The sequence below is a fragment of the Trachymyrmex septentrionalis genome, unplaced genomic scaffold (assembly GCF_001594115.1).
Source record: "Trachymyrmex septentrionalis isolate Tsep2-gDNA-1 unplaced genomic scaffold, Tsep1.0 scaffold70, whole genome shotgun sequence".
Lineage (NCBI taxonomy): Eukaryota > Metazoa > Arthropoda > Insecta > Hymenoptera > Formicidae > Trachymyrmex > Trachymyrmex septentrionalis.
This window is the reverse complement of record NW_017305885.1, coordinates 2,118,177-2,126,925: the sequence shown is the minus strand read 5'-3', so window position 1 is coordinate 2,126,925 and position 8,749 is coordinate 2,118,177. Positions and strand designations below refer to the sequence as shown.

The 8,749-nt window shown below is 34.3% G+C and overlaps 1 protein-coding gene across 1 annotated transcript in view; it reads left to right on the top strand.

Annotated features, from left to right (window-relative positions):
* LOC108753695 (homeobox protein aristaless-like) overlaps positions 1-8,749 on the top strand; it is a 134,565-nt gene that overhangs the window by 97,130 nt on the left and 28,686 nt on the right. The gene's annotated exons all lie outside the window — the stretch shown is intronic.

The window sequence follows — 8,749 nt, the reverse complement described above, 5'->3', positions numbered from 1 at the left end:
TCTCTCTCTCTCTCTCTCTCTCTCTCTCTCTCTCTCGTCGATTCGTGATCAGCGCGAATGATCGATGATCGGCCGATACTCCGGATGCCGCGCAAATTACACTTGCCGCTATCTCTGCGATCATTAATTACTCACGTGTGCGTAAATCGTCGATGGATGCTTTCTCCGGGTTGATAATAGACCAATTTGCAGATTGTAAACGAGAATCGCGCGCGAGAAGAGGGAACGTGATTCGGCATCGCATTTCGAGCACGATCGCGATATTCATGGGCACCGTAAGGAGGTTCTGTTTCCTTTTTTTTTTTCTTTTTCTTCTTTTCAAGCTCTTACATGCAATGAAAGAAGATTCATCTCTATAATCCTCTCGGTTATTCAACATTATATTAATAGTACATTAACTAAGGAGGATTAAGACCGGACACACGAAATTTCTTCAATAATAGCGTATTAAATACAGAATGTTTATTAAGTGCCACTTGGAAAGTTTACAAGAGCTTAGCATTTGATTTTTTGTAAGGAATGCAGTTAATATTAATTACTTTATAAACAATACTAACGATACATCGACTGATAACGTAAATAATATTGATTTAATATTAATATCGAGTTTGACAACTTGACCAAGTTGAATCCTTATAATACAGTCTCTTATAATCGTATTTTTATTGAAACATAACTGATGGAAAATTAATGGGTCTTGAAGAAAAACCTTTGTCGACGCCTATGACGTTTAATCCTCGCCTTTCTCCGACTCCGCCGAGTCCGAGGAGATAATGTTTCATCGGCGTTCACTGGTAGTTGCGTGCGTGTGTGGCTATGTGTGTACACGCGTACTAACGAGCACGCGTCCCAGTTTACACGATAATCTTTACAACGTAATAATCGGCGGATACGTGAGCGCCCGACGGGGTCGCGGGACGTTTCGCCGTCATAAATACGCAATCGCGATCGTGGCGCGATACTTCGCGCGGTTTTGCGAGCCACGATCGAGAGAGTCAATCGCGCGTGTATAGTGGAACGGCATGAATCGTTTTTACGGATCGTTGCCAGGCGAAACAGATTCGTGCTAAATCATGAGACGTCAATCGAAATCGTAAACACGCGAAAAAAAAAGGATTACGCGATACGAAAGCCAAGTGCGATAGAAAAATAATATAAGATCGTAAAATGGTTTGATTGATAATCATATTTCGTTATTATGATACCAGCACAAAAATTTATAGTGGCCTTTAACTCGACGAGCTCTAACTGATTTGAGTCACCTCGATTTATCAAAAGTACACCGCGTTTTACACTACTAAGAATGTGTATATACACTGCAGAAGTATTTGTCACATTTTTTTTACTGCTGAATTAGCATATATTATACTTTCAACGATCTGTCGCAAAAAAAAAATATAACTATGTGCTCAAGCGGAAAATTTACTTATCTGTTTTGCGAATGATTATTATCGACTATATTGGTATTACGCACTTACGTAAATCACCTGGGTCTGAGTCAATCTTTTTCTTTCATAATGGACCACGAGATATCGAAATTGATCTATTGATTGAATCACGTGGAATTACACGAATCAGTAGACCATCGTAATCGTATCTACCAAGAAATCACTTTACAACGCTCGTATACTTCATCACGGATTAATTACAAAGGTATTGCGTAATGAGATGAAACACGAGTTTTAAATTAGCGAGCATAAGAAATAGCTGCTGCACAAATGTGTTCTGTACAAAAAATAGAGTTTATGCAAACTTAATTAACTCGTGCAATATACTCATTTGAAATAATAAGTTTCTTATAATTGAAATAATAATCATAAATAGGTATAATATTTTTGTATAATCATACAAATGCACATTTTCTTGAAATTAATTTGCTTTATAATAGGTATAATATTATTAGCCATTTGTTTTGTAATATAAGTACTAATAATTTGTAAAATAATTGTGGCTTGTAATTTCTAGTAATTTGTAAAAAAAAAAAAATGTTATATAAACTGTAGTAAAGAAAAATTTTACTGAACCAATTAAACATTATGCTGCCCCACAAAAATACCCTTCAAAAATATTTTTATTTTTACGTTTTTATATTTATCGTAATTTAACATTGATAACATGATGGACGCAAAATCCGATTTTTCCTCTTTGATAGCAGAGGAATTAAGGTTAATTGTTCCGAGAGCGGTAAAAAGAAGTCAAGGCGGCAGAATGAATAACGTAAAGGGTCAGAGGTTGCTCTCACACGTCCGGGACGTAGTCAGCTGTTCCCGTTCCATATCTCACAATCTTACCGCGCTCTTCGAGGCATTACGAGCGAATTCGTGGTGCATCGGACGAGCATTGCCCGTATCCGGAAGGTACATATATCCGGCGTTATCTACGCCGTTATCGTGGCAGGAGCGAACAGACCAGAAGACTCGCCGATAATTCGTAATTGCTGCTTATTATCGCGCTCGAGGGATCGAACACGGCCAAGCGACGCCGGTTCGTGTCACAGGATGCATTGATGCGTCTATTAGCGCAAATTTGCAAGTATGATTCGATGTGGAAACATCTCTCCCGAATGTCGCTGGCCGAGGTGTCTGAACCGACATGAAAAGACGCCCGCGAGAAGACCATATTATCAAGTGTCGTTCACATGAATTCTAGCGCTCTTATATTGTGATAATATTGTGTAATTGCATTTTTCACACGTACGTTTATACCAAGAATTAGTGTCGCCGCGCAGTAGACGCGCAAAAATTCTTTCTCAGTATCCCTCGTGCTACACCAGACCACAACTAATATTTTAATTATAATTTAATATTATTGTAATTAATTTAATCTTAAATATTAAATTATTTAAATATGTACAATTGAAATTATTTAAATTTTATATTTATATAATTATATGTAAATATATATAATTTTTTAAATTTATATGCAATACAAAAAAATAGAGAAAAAAATCTAAAAATAAAAACTATCGAAATATTTTACTAAAATATAGTGTATTTTCTATATTATCATGAAATTAATATTGCAAAATCAAGTCTTGTGTAAACGATCCTTTACGCGTTTTCGAGTTTTCGTATCTAATACAGAATATCGTCGATTAGTATCGAATATCTCTCGCACATAATATGTATAGTATAACACCTATAAAACCGTAATACCGTAATACACTTCGATCTCGTGAGAACCTGTTTTACATATCGGTGAACTAAATAGATTTGATTTGAACTAGATCACCGCGAGTTAAAAATGGGAACTCTTTTTTCTCTGCATTTCCTTTTTGCACTATGAATCTAAGTCCACTCCGTAACATTTTACTCGCTTCGAATTAATTAAAAGAAATACGAGTTTCAAACTAATAATAAGCAATCGCAGTTATAAAAACAGCAAAATAAACACGATGATTAGACATAATGGGACAAATGAACAGAAGCGGTAATTTTATATAATTCGCGCGATGAAACGCAGGAAATCTCATTGGATGGAAAAATCATGGAAGAAACTAATTGGCACTTGCAGTACGGATTAGCGGGTAATTAACAGTCATCGTTTGTCGCCCGCCATGCATACTGCGTATTTCGCGTTCGCGTACGCGACCACAATGACTTAGCTAATTGGTTGATTGCGACGCGCTAATTTGCACGGTCGTAAATCGCGTACACGCAAAGTACGTACGTACGTACGTACGTGTGCAAGCAGACGCTAACGGTGCGCAAATGTAGCAGAAACGATGCAGTTTTTCAAACTGCTTTAGCGAGGGGAACGACAGTGAATGCATTTGCACTCTCCAAGATTCTGCACATTCACACCACATCGTTGACGCACAGCTAAGGAGCAAAGCAAATTTACTTAGGTTTTTTTTTTCGTAACTTATGGATTAAAATCTTTTTGGTTGAGGCAAAGTCAAGATTGATGTTAAGTATTATATAAAATAAGTTTTTGTTATTTACCTACTTGCATTACTTTGAAGCTTAATTTTCCGACAAAGCGTATTTTCAATCGTATACGAAAAATAATAAAGGATTAAAAAATGTCTTGTACTTATTTAAAAAAAAAAAAACATATAATGAAAACTAATATAGGTACACGATTTTATTGGTCCTATTAGCAACATAATATCTCTCTGCGTTCCATGTGAGATTAATCACTAGTTAGAACCTTGCAATTCGCTCTATCATTTCTAATCGAGCGTGACGTATCTAATTGAACATTCATGATATTGTCAAGGCGCGCGGAACAGCCGATGGAGAGAAATAAATGGGCGTTCGCGAGATCGAACTCGCGGTAAATTAAGTAACGTCGATGCTATGCAAGTTACCACTCGTTTCGAGATGGAATCGCGTTAAAACACGTTCTCGCCGATGTTTATTACGACGTACACTTGCGACACATAAACCAGCTATCGTTCATTAATCCGCGCCGAGAATAACTTCAAGATAAGCATACGTAATGGTCGTGGTATACAGTCGATGATTTGTATAATTTTGCTGAAAACAATTTGCTATATGACATTTATAAATTTGTGCTAATTAAAGATTTGCGTGTTCTCGACATTTTCATTTGCATATTGTCGTTTAAAGCTATTATATTGTCAATCAAAATTACTCTGCTATGTAATTGACATTAAAGTGATAACATTATTCCCTTGCAATTATCTTGCATGTATATGGAATAAAAAAAATTTCTATAAAGAGTATATATACACAGAAAAAAATAATTTTGTTGAAATATCTAAGAATTTAACTATAGATACAGATTTGAAAATTATTTTGTTAGACTCAAAATAATTATGAAGAACTCCAGTATTATGAACAATACTGCAAAAAGTTTTGGTTTTCTAGTAACGTCTAGCGCGCTGTACGTCCTATATAATTATTTTGATTGTCTAATAAAATGATTTTTAGACACTCTCTCTCTCTCTCTCTCTCTCTCTCTCTCTAAATTTTTACACTCTAAAAAATGTCAATGTGGATTTAACACCAAGCTACGTCTATATAATTCTCACAGTGTTAGTGTTAATATTAACATCAATATGAAGATTTAACACCATGCATTTTAAATTCACATTACGAAGGTGTTAGTATAAATATAAGCGTTTTAAATCTACACCATATTGGTATTAATATTATTATTAATACATAGTGAAAATTATGGTATAGCCATGATGTTAAATCCACATTGATATTTTTTAGAGCTTGTAGATACTTCAGCAAAATTGTTCTTTCCATGTGTGAGTGTTTAGTAGAAATAATGCCATTGATTTCTGTAATGCAATTATGTTATACAATATTTTTTGTAAATTATAATTGATCTAACCTGTAGAAAAAACTCGTTAAAAGCTGCAATTAACTATTATGTATCTTACTATTATCTGTGCGTTCCTTGCGTTAATTTCATTATTTTTGCAAAACGAAGTTGGCTCTCATCAATCGGTGCAGAGTGAATGGTGCTAAAGGTAAAAAATCAGCACGATCGATACACAGATGCGTGATCTCGCAGGTGTATTTACCCGTTCGATCAAGCTAAAGAATTTAATGTGCCTTATCATATAAGGAAAGAATACGAGAGAGCGAGCGCTTAGAGAGCGACTCCCGATTCCTCGGCACGCGGTGAAATTATAGTATTTACGTGAATTAGATTTCGGTTTCGGTAATTTTCAGTTAATAACGACGAGGCGAATTGGCCGGCGAGTGAACGCTAAGTGCGGCCTCAGGCTCTATTAATGCTATTATAATGTAAAAGGCTACCTACACGTCCTACTCTCTCTCTCTCTCTCTCTCTCTCTCTCTCTCTCTCTCTCTTTTTTTCTAACTCCATCTCTCTTATTCTTTCCTTCTTTCTCTCTTTCTCTGCCTTCTCTCTTTGCGCGTCGATGAACTCATAGTTGCACACATCGTGAGTATACGTGAACAAAAAGGAAAATCCGGCGAGGTTTAGGCCCGTTGTATATTATCGGCATTACGTCGAGGCTACCTGCATTATAAGCTCATTTCCGATAAATTGACTCGATTAAAAACTGCCGCTTAAGAACCGCGTAAACCACTTCGATCCTTCCCTCCTCCATCCCGCGCCCGTCTTTTCGACCCTCGCTTTCTATCGAACTGCCCGCTTCTAGAAATTTACTCGATCGGCTGCCGTTTTCTCTAAAGACTTCACATATGAGCGTATATCGAAGTACGTAAGAGCTATGTTTCACCGATATGCGCGAAACGTGACGGGGATACTCACAGTCGCTGCAAATTAAATTTCTTGCAAGATTTAAAATGATCTATGTAACTATCTAGATAAATAGAAAAGAAAGAAGTAATTCGAGAAAATAAATAAATACAATTTAAATATCATATATAAAAAGATATTCTGATATTATTTAATTTTATGATTTAGAGAAGTATATTTTAACTGTCAATATATTTGTATTTGCGCGTTTCGTAATAATTCTCTGTTTAATCAAGAGAATATACTTGCAAAATTATTCTCTTAAAAATGTTCAATAATTTAATTTAAATTAATATTAATTGTTCAATGACTGTCTTTAATATTTTATCCTAGCAATTATTAGTCTTTTCATTCATGTGTTAGTCAATAGTTACTTTGTAATCCGGCTTCAAATCAAACCATCATTGGTTGACGGTATTTATCGCCAACGATTCCGTTACAAGTTTACAAGCAATATCGAACGCCGTTACACGATGGCGAGATTGCGATCATGCCAAGGTGCGGGCTCGTAGAAATCATTAATTCCTACGAGGTGAAGTCGCGGTGAAAGGAGTGATACTTCTGCCGCACGCGCGCGTATGTCAACATTTACATCTAAAATTTATTTATTTTAACTCGCCTCTTTTTGATACACATATGTGATAATAAATCATACGTACATCCTTATATTTTCTATCTCGTCATATCGCCTTATATATTTAAAATTCATATTCATTAATTATAATATTATATTAAGTAGACATGTATCGTTACTACAGAAAATTAATTAACTCAGCTTTATAAAATAAGAGGGAAAACCTGATTTAAAACTAACAAAAAATTTCTATTTCGATGTATACATGTAAGATTATTTAAAATCATTATTATAGCTGTACATGTTTTTTTATTAATAATAGTTGTATCATTTCTATTTGAGAAGAAACTTTTACGCATCCTTTTTCAATGCAATGACTTCATTTAAATTGTTTACACTATACATAATCATGTAATGACGGATGACATTGATATCAAGTGAATAACAATTTTTACATTTTTATCGCAAAAGCGTATCACGTCTCATGACTCTGCGCGAGACACTTATTCTTTTTCTAATGATTTTTTTAATCGTCTCAACGTGCGACGACTAACCGCAACAGGTTTGCAAGATGTAGGGAGGAAGCACGCGATTAAAAGGGTTGTGTTTGAAAACGAATAAGGGCTCGAGAGAAGCGACCATACCGTTTTGTTCAATTTGTAATCTGCGCAATACGTGTTTCTTTCATTTTTTTTTTTAAAGGGTAACTTGCACATAACTTACATCAGCATGATTTTTTAGCATTCACAAAGACGTTCTCGAGACAACAAATATGGTTTACACGCAGATTTATTTCGGATGTAGTATTTAAATTATTCCAATGTAATACAATCTATTTTTTGTACAGTTAGATCATTTTAATCTTTGCATTAAAATACTCTATTCTCATTGTTGAAAAAATCTTGTTACGCAAGAAGGATTTTTATTTATAAATGTATTAATATTTTTTAATGTACACGATATACCTTTTTTAACCCCATTCAAAAATTTTCATTACGCAAACAAATTTTTATCAGATTAAGTTTAATTTCAATATGATTTACGAATTGAAATAACGAATTAAAATAATTGTAATACAGATATTTTTATAATTATAAAAAAAAATATGAGTAATACTTATGAAAAATGTATTTTCTTGATGTGACAACAATTAACCGATAGTATTATAATATGTTGATACATCTCTCTTCTCTTACATTGATTATGAAGAAGATACTCGGCACGCCAGAACGAAATCATGCAAAGCTGGTTTTTATTTAGAGACGTAAAACTTTTTACTAACAGCCATGTTAAAGGTTAGCCTAATTATACAGCGGTAAATCTTTCCATGAAGGCGGAAATTTGAAGCGCGGAAATTCCAAATCCCGAGATAGTTTATAGTATATGGTGCATCGAGTAGGCCGTCGTTTAAATCCACTCGTAGCGGAAACTAGACCGCAACGATTTCCCTGACCATTCGTGGAATCTGATCGTTGCTGATAATATGTTGTGGTTGCCGTTTCACGTGACAACTGATGAATCATTTCACACGTTCGTATTTCAGTCGCGAGTAGATGGCCTTAACTAGAGTATAGTTTTATCCTACTCATCCTAAGGTATCAATCGATTCATTAATGATGTACACATATATCCCGGCTCTCTATAAATTTTTACCTTATAGACTCTTATAAGATCTGGTTTTTCATTATCTGATTAAATTGTGGTTAGGTGATTTAATCTGATGAGATAATGTAAAAATTGTATTTTTCTATCTATGATTAATCATTAAACTGATACTCTTTTGTAATGAATAACTCAAAATTACCATTATAAAATTACTAAATTTGTTGATTTTGTAATGTGATTAACTAGAAAAATTAAATTTTTACATTATCAAGTAAGATTATGTTTACACCACAAGTTAATTAGATAATAAAAAATCAGATTTTAGACAATATATTTTAAACAATTGTGATATTGGAGTAT